The following is an 8,611-nucleotide window of genomic DNA, read 5'->3' as shown; positions in this document are numbered from 1 at the left end:
TCAGCGACTGGCTTCGTTCGTGTCCAATCACAATCGGTCTTTCCTTAGCGACGGAAGCTCTACATTTCTACAAGGCTCAGCATACAGCAGCTGCTTGCACTTGACGTTTTTGTCACGTCACTTTTCCACATTCGTCAAGGGGCGTACTTTTGTGATGGCAGGAGCGCGGCTTCGCTCGAGCCGGCGATAAGGCGAGCATCAGAATATCGGGATGTATCAGCCGGATATGCCGACGCACTCTAGCCCCCCGCAGCACATCTTCTGATAGATCGCGCTGCATGCAGTTTCGCCCCGTTTGGCCACATGCTCGCGTTCTCCGTTTTACTTTTAGGACACCTGTAGAATAGAACATGTTTAGGGCTAGGCCCTCAGAGTGTGTCTCGAACTACGACTGCACGTCAACAGCGGAGACCATTGCCACTGAGAAGGATCGTCAAACCACCATTCAGGTAACCCTGGAGGTACTTAGAACGCACATTAGACATCTTGCTAGCAACCCTGCCCACCACCTAGCCTCGCTTCCGGAAGACCGGCTTGGTGCCTCCTGTTGAAAGAGGATTTCGGCTTATAGATAGTGTCTCCCAAGAAACTGCACGCCTGCTGAATGAATCCTGACACCCCCTTGGTACCTCGATCGGTCTAAACTTCGTCTGACAGTGCCTGAGGTTCGTAAGAAAGCGGAGCTCTCGTCGCCAGCTCTAAAGCAGCTGTCTCGGCTGATGCTGCATGACGAATACGAAGTCATGTTAAACTGTACACAGATGACTGAACAGCTGTTGGAGGATCTGCAGGAGCTGCTATCTTTCTAGCAAAAGGCGAAACCGATCATTTCAGAACCTCACATAACGCTACGTCGACTGCTGTGGGGCTTGCGGAACTCGGCAGTGCACTAAAAATGATTCAACTAGACTCACCACTAAAGTGGGGAATATTTACAGACTCGAAATCAGCCCTGCAGTGTCTGTCATCTCCCTGACTTGCGCCTTGGAGAAAATTATTTCATCGAACAACTCGGGCGTTAAGCTACGGGCTATGAATAAAGCCGAAGTGGTGGCTCACAGGCATGGCCTGGCAGACGACCTCCCCTTATAGTTGACTCCATTTTCAATAAACGTTTGTATTACCACTACCACTTATGCAGATTTATTTGCGCCTTGAGCATTATTCTTAACACTATCCCTACTGAAACTCTCCGTATGCCATTCCAATAATTCCATATGTTTCCATACGGAATCCTTATGTTTTCCGTATATTTTCCATAGATTTTCTATATATTTCATTAAGATCCTTATGGAAATATACGGAATTATTTGAATGGCATACGGAACGTTTCAGTAGGGTAGCATTTTCCCAAGAATTCCTCTTGTTAACTGCTACTACTCGATCGCGAAATCGGCGAAAATATGCCGCTTTTAAAAAATAGATATGCATAACGCTGAGTTTTACTACCGCAATAATTCCCACCGCCATAATCGCGTTAGCAATAATGAAATACCAGCCAGCCTCTCATCCTCATTAATTGCAAATAGGGCAAAGTTCTCTGCATTTGTGCAAAGGGCCATAAATGAAAAAAAAATGTACTCACCAGGATGGACCGCGAAGGGGGGCCTGCGATCGCGCCAGGGTCAACACCGCAGATGGCTTGAGGACCAAACTCCACGCACACCTGAAGGATTTCATAAAATTATATTACTTTCTTCACAATTCTTCAAGCTAAGTATAGCACGAAACTGAGAGACCGCGCAAACATGACAAAGTTTTTTTTTACGTTTTTGGGATGGTGATGGATTCTTAACGCGTGGTATCCCGCACCAAAAGCAAACAAGCGATGCACCGTTAGAAAGATACCTGGTACGTGTTACACATGATGTGACCCGAGCTTCTCCTGAGGTTCACGTTTCTAATTACGTAGACATTTCGAATCCAGCACTTTGCGAGTGTGCTTGCATCATTATAGGCGACTTGTAGAAGAATTATGCATTGTAATAAGTAAACCAGTGACGCCTGTTTTAACGTTGGTCAAAATAATTAGTAACGCCTAAATAATATTACGGAACATTCAGTTCCTCGATGAAACGTACCGAGCAGAACATTTACAGAAATTTGTTTTATTGACCCTCACGACCAAAGCAAAAGCATGTTGTTCCTTTCTGTCAGTTAACGTAGCATAGAAGCGTGAAAATGAGCGATACAGACTTTTGCCGTGATTCCAGTTGTAATTATCGTGGTGTCAATCATATTTTTTACATTGTATGACACTTACACAGTGGTACTGCACTTTCTATGACAACACACAAACCGCGCGTAAAGTTATCTGCTCTTAAAAACTGTCAGCACAGATTTCCAAACGAATTTTATAAGTAGAAATGTGGAAGCTCCAAGAGGAGCTATTAACGTTGTATCCAATAGGAACACTTATTTCAGGAACGCGGAGCAAAACGCTTCGCAAACCGCACGTACGCTCCATTGACACACGTGCCCCTGTTCACAGGCACAACATATTCATATTTAAGAAAATTGCTGGACTCCGGACTGAAGCGAATAAGAAAACCCACGAGGTGGCCATTTCGACTTCAATCCATCAACAACGACGAACCTATCTCCGACTACATGTTTCCATAGTCTACTATGTGTACAGCCGCCCAATGTTTTAGCCTGAACGCGTGAGCGTCGACCGCCGAGTCGATGAGCGCAGTATAACGGAGCGCATTGGCGAAATGAACGATAGTACGCGCGTGCACACGGTGAGCAGTCCTGTGCAGCTGTTCGGCCAGCCGTTCCGGGAACCGGACACCACCCCCGCTCCTTTTGAGAACCATTATCATCATCATTTTTGTTCTCTTCTAAATCCTGTCATCAAGTTATGAAGAGAAGATCAAGCGGTCGCGCTTGCAGTGCATGCGATGTGATTTACTCCCGCTGATTATGCTTTGGGCGTATCAGCATTTTTTTCTTTTTCCTATGGTTCACGCAGCATATTCCTGAGGCAAAAATATATATGCCACTGCAAACGAAAACAGGACAAAATGTAAAGAAAGAAAATGCAGCTCCCCTGCAATGCAACATGAGGAAGTGCGTAGCACGGGCACCCAGCGTTTTGTGTTCGTACAGTTTCCACTGCTCCGTTTACCAAACCATCGATGACGTCAGCGTCTGAGGTAAGCGTGTAGGGTTTCCGCGGCAAGAGTAGAATGTTTTAGGGAGATTCGCGAACTCGGTGCGATATACGTTCTACTTTTTGCCAGGGCAAAGATACTTTGAAATTGTATCGAGATACGATACAAGATACTCAGGCAAGAAGTATTGGAGATACAGATGCAAGATACTGCCGCAATATTTGTATCCGATACGATACTAGGCAATTGCATCTGTATTATATTATCAAATTTGTTATTATAGATCTATATAATGTAGCAGAAAACGCCAATGCACGAAAATGTCTGCTTGAAAATTTGTTAAATGTGACATATTTTGTTTCACTTGAATGAAATGTCTGTTAGTATCTCGAAAGTATTGCCCTTCTTGCTCAAAGTACGTTAGTTTCCTTCCAGAACAACTTATTGGGGTTTGTTTTCGCTTCTTCACAGGACAACTATTTATACACTTCGCTGACAGTGGTTCTTGCTTGTTATTTTTGCAATTGATCGGGGTCGCCGCTCAGCTTGCCGACCAGCTAGCGGGTTGCCGTATAATCCAAATAACTTCTATAATGAGCCTTCGCACGACGGCGCAAATACCGGTGTGGACTTTTACCTTGTCCGTAAAAGACAGTTTGCGCAATACCGTATATCCGGACAGGTGTACAGCAGCAGCAGCGCTGGTAGCGACATTTTTTCTTTTTTTTTGGGGGGGGGGGGGAGCGAGGTGGAACGCATGGTGTATACTAGGGGTTTGAGAATTTTCGCTTGCGGCCCGGCCCACACATATGCCCATCTTCAATCCATTTGTTTTTAATTTCTAAATAAGTATGTTCGTGAGCTGCACAGACATGACTTGTCTCAAGCATTCCTTTCGTGAGGAACATGTGGTCACCATGTGCTGAAACATAACCTTGCAACAAAAACTCTATATTTCAGAATTCGCGTCCAGATTTCACTCGTTGTGTACATCGGTATCGATATTTCTCGAATCCTGACTTCAAGTTGCCTTCAGAAATGACCTATATGCGAGATATGAGAAAGGCTTCCTTTAAATCGTAATTTTGTTCAAACTGTCTCCCACCATCTTCACTGTCCCGGCCCTTGGAACTAAATTTCGCGACGGCGGCCCGTTGGCTATAAGCTGAATTTGCGACCACTGGTGTATACGCAGATGACGTAAAACTGCAATGAATTTTCATATTCTACTTACCTCCTGGCGTAAAGGATTCTTTGTTGATATACTCACGAACGTGCAATCTTTTAGCAATTTTTCTTCAACGAGAGAACATGTACAACACAGAAACATCTCACACGTATTGTATATGTGCACAGAGCGTGGCAGGACACCGCCGCTATTGGCGCTATTGCCGCTTTTAGCTCACATTACGTAGCGATTAGTAATACGAAAAATATTTAAGAAGGCCTAAAACAGGAAAACAAATATAAGCGAAATAGAGAGGTGGTTGTGTGTCAAACACTCACATTCAATGAGCACAGAAACACAATACAGAGGGCGCCCTTAATAGCTATGAGCATGAAGTATCGTCAGCTTACCTGTTGAGAAAATAGAAAATTCAGTGCCTATGGAAAATTACCTGAAACGACTCGTTGAGACGTTCATGAGCAAAAGGGAGCATGCAGTAAAACAACGTTTCTCGAGTCCCCTTCATAATATCTTTAGGATGGCTCCTAATAATTTCCATTATTATAATGCAACCTCAATTTCGCAATTGTCCTAAGCGGTAAGCAGAATGTTTTGTACTGTATACTTAAACACGCCCACATAATTCTATATTTGTTTTCAAAATCGCCTTGGCAACGTGTAAATGTGTTAACAGTAGTAGGAATAGACAGAAGAATAAAGCAAATATCTTTTTTGGGAGCGCGTTACAAAAGGCCTACTGCAGTGACCAGACCGGACAAACAGTGCAGAGACCTAGGTAATGTATGGGATGCAAAATGACAGTTAAGAAAGCACTTGTGGTAATAATGACATTATGATTTCATAAATTCTTTGAAGAAATGTAGCAGGAAGTGAAAAATACGGTACGCTAAGATATTTTCTCTCAGGTAAACGCTTGCTCTTTTACATCTAGCTTCAGTACCAGTGGCGCCAGAGTTGTTAGAATCTTATTTGCATATAAGTTAATTCATCGCATGCAAGCAAAACTTACATCCACGAGATCCTTCCAATCGCTGATATGTAAAATGCACGCGACGCAGACCAACCCCATTCTTGCACGCATCACATTTCGTTGCGGAGCAAGACGCAAGACGCAAGAGAATCTTCAATAACGACACTGTAGCAACATCAGAATTTGCGCGATAAACGCCGCACGCATTGGAGTACGCGGCGCAGGACAGTTGCTAAGAGCAAGTGTCACGGCACTGGCACAATTAAAAAGAAAAGAGATCGAGAAAACAAAAGGTACGTGGGCTGGGCGTAGACGTCCGCGCGCTTGTCGTCCTTATCTTCTGCCCTCACTGGAGGACTCTCGTGGAAAAATAAAATTGCGTCACTGCCCTAAGACCTATTCAGATGGCTTAGTGGCCCCAGTACCAGCTTGCAAAGCGGAGATTGGTCAGCGATATTTGTTTCGCGCGGTTGTGTTGCAATAGAGCATCTTGTATTTTAAGATACACGATACATTATCGAATGTATCGGAAATACAGATACAGATACTCGTCTTTCAAGACGTATCGCGATACAGATACAAGATACCCATAGAGTATCTAAGATAGTATCTAAGATACATGTATCTTCGATACTGCCCAGCACTGCTTTTTACTGCGCTTTATCGACTTCATTGTCGCGGTAGTTGAAATAAGGGTCGTCTGCGGCGAGTTCTGTCAGGTTCCTTCCCCCTATGTAGCGACGAAGGCGCCGGTGGAACGAGCAATCACGCGCTTGGCGAGACGGTGGCGCCCTCTCTTGCGCGGCCCCTGTTTCTGAAACATTTTTAGCCATTTGAAGTTAATTATTGCGATTACTTCTTGGTTATTTCTTTTAATTATATTTTTGTCGACATTGTTCGTTTATTTTGACGCGGTTTTGAGCATTGCTAACAATCTTTTAGGCCTGTAGTTACCACTTAACTTTGAGCGTGGTAACGCCACAAGAGATCTACGGATGGACGACAAGCCGGATCCCTAAAGTACTACGCACTTAAAAAAGGACAAAAACACGCATCTCTACGAAATGAATCATGACGAGTGGGCGAAGCTTTGGGTATCGCATGGGTGAGTAACTGTACGTTACCCAGGTGTTGCCCCATATAATGTATATTGAGTGACAAAGTGACATAAAGAGACGACGACAAAGCTAGGTCATAAGGTCCATAATGTGTACGCTGAAGTCGCCGACTAGTATGAAGGGTTTGTGCTTGTAGGTGTTTTATATTGTTTTGTCACAGTTATGATTGATATTTGTCTCATGTGAAACATATTGTTAAAACCACGCATCTCCACAAAGTGAATCATGAGTGGTGCAGTAAGTGTGTAAGCATGGACGCCGATGTGCGGATGGACGGACATGCCTTGGCATTAAGCTGCTTCGTCGCTAAAAAGGAGATGGGGTTCGGTCTGTTTCGCATAACAGCCTGACATACGAAAACTTCAGCGGACTGTTCACTGCGCGCATGCGCGTGTTCTCGCTAATTTCGCCGCTGTGCTCCGTCATACGACGCTTGTCGACTCGGCGGTCGACGCTTGCGCGTTCAGCTTTAAAAATTGGGCAGCTGTAAAAGAGACGTAATTCTTGAGATTACCTATCCCTTTGTAGAGCCGTTATCAGCTCCTTCTTAGTTCGTTCCAGGGAGTGCTGATCTTTTGGCGTCGGTACAACGCTCTAGTTCGTCTCTCGACTCCATAGCCTTCTCTGAGGTGCTGGAGAGTCAAGGACCAGGCAGTGAAGCACGAGTCTCCGGCCTTTGAGTTTGGTGTAACGTTGAGACCCGCGGAACGAAAGTGTGAAAAGCCATCCTCGATGTTCATGGCCGCAGTTTGCCGCCACGCCACTGTGTGCCACTTGTAAGACCTATGATGACATTGAACATTATTTGCTTAATTGCAGTCAACTGAAGAAAAATCGAGAATGTTTCTTTGAAGCACTTTGAAGGACGTTTGGCTTGCCACACGACAGTGTGAATGATAATGGTGTTTCCACGTGGTCACTAGACATTAATGAAGGAGGTGTCGCGACTACTTTTGAAGCTTTTAAAGGTTACTAAACCTCGCAAGTGAGTGGCGATGAGTGTCACCAATGTTGGGGTGCGGTGTGGTGATACAGGGGCCCGGGACAATACCGTATGCGAGATAGCTCTTAGGCCACCGGCACGTGTATTGCTGCGTCGCGCTGAGCGCGTCTTCTTGGTAACCTGCCCGCGCTTTGCTTTTAAAAAATCGACATATTTCCGACATAACCTGAAAAGGAGGGAACTGGGCGGGGCAAGGCTAGATCCGCTGGCTACCTACAACATCCTTCTCCTACTCTAGATGATGGCCCAGCAGTAGCAGCTGCCCCTCGTGTGGTGGGCGTAGTTACCATGGTAGAATGCCAAATCATTCGTGAAGCTACCCCTCGTTGCGCCACCTCGACGAAGCTGTTGTGATCAAGGTATACGAAAGACGCTTCCTTGCTGCATGCAATTTTCTATTGACTTTGACCTTTCGAGAAATGGTTTCTTTTTCTCCAATTTAGGACATGTTCTGGAGTAGGCTGGATAGCTACCATCACAGTTCACGCAACGTGGAGATGAGTCGCAAGCGTGCAATGTATCTTCATTGGAGCTGTGCTTAGCATAGGTCCGTTTTCCACAGCATGTCTAGGATCCGTGCCCATACCTCTGGCAGCTATAAACCCACAGATGATTGGGAATGTATGGCCTCACACGACGTTTGATGTATCCTGCAAGTAGTGCCCAAGGCAGCACACTGGTATTGAATGTTATAATACTGTGTTTTGTGCGGTTTCTCATTGTTTCTGCGAATTGATATTCTTTCAGCTTTAAAGGGACACTAAAGGCAAATATTAAGTCGACGTTGATTGTTGAAATAGCGGTCCAGAAATCTCGTAGTGCTACTTTTATGCCAAGGAAGTGCTTATTTTGAAATAAAATCACGTTTTAGTGGTCCGCATCGCGTTAGCGCACTTCAACTCACCCGCCTGAAATCAGACTTTCATACGTCACTGCTGCCATGCCCAACGTTGCCCGCCTTTACTACGCGGCCACCGACACTAGTAGCAGCAGAGCGAAAGTAGCGGGACCCACAGCAGCAACAACGGCCATCGAAGCTTGCCGTCATCGCCACAATGCATGTGGACGGAGAACTTGACAACGAGACATTGGCTCGCAACGCTGGGCTGTACGCCGCGGTAGTACGCGATCCCGAAACTACCACTGAGACGCGACCGCGTGAGCGAAGCAGGGCGCCGGGCGAAGCGCAGTTCGGCGAAAACGGAACCTTTGAAC

This window comes from Rhipicephalus sanguineus, chromosome 9 (assembly GCF_013339695.2).
Source record: "Rhipicephalus sanguineus isolate Rsan-2018 chromosome 9, BIME_Rsan_1.4, whole genome shotgun sequence".
In the NCBI taxonomy this organism is placed as follows: Eukaryota; Metazoa; Arthropoda; class Arachnida; order Ixodida; family Ixodidae; genus Rhipicephalus; species Rhipicephalus sanguineus.
This window is presented reverse-complemented; position numbering follows the sequence as displayed.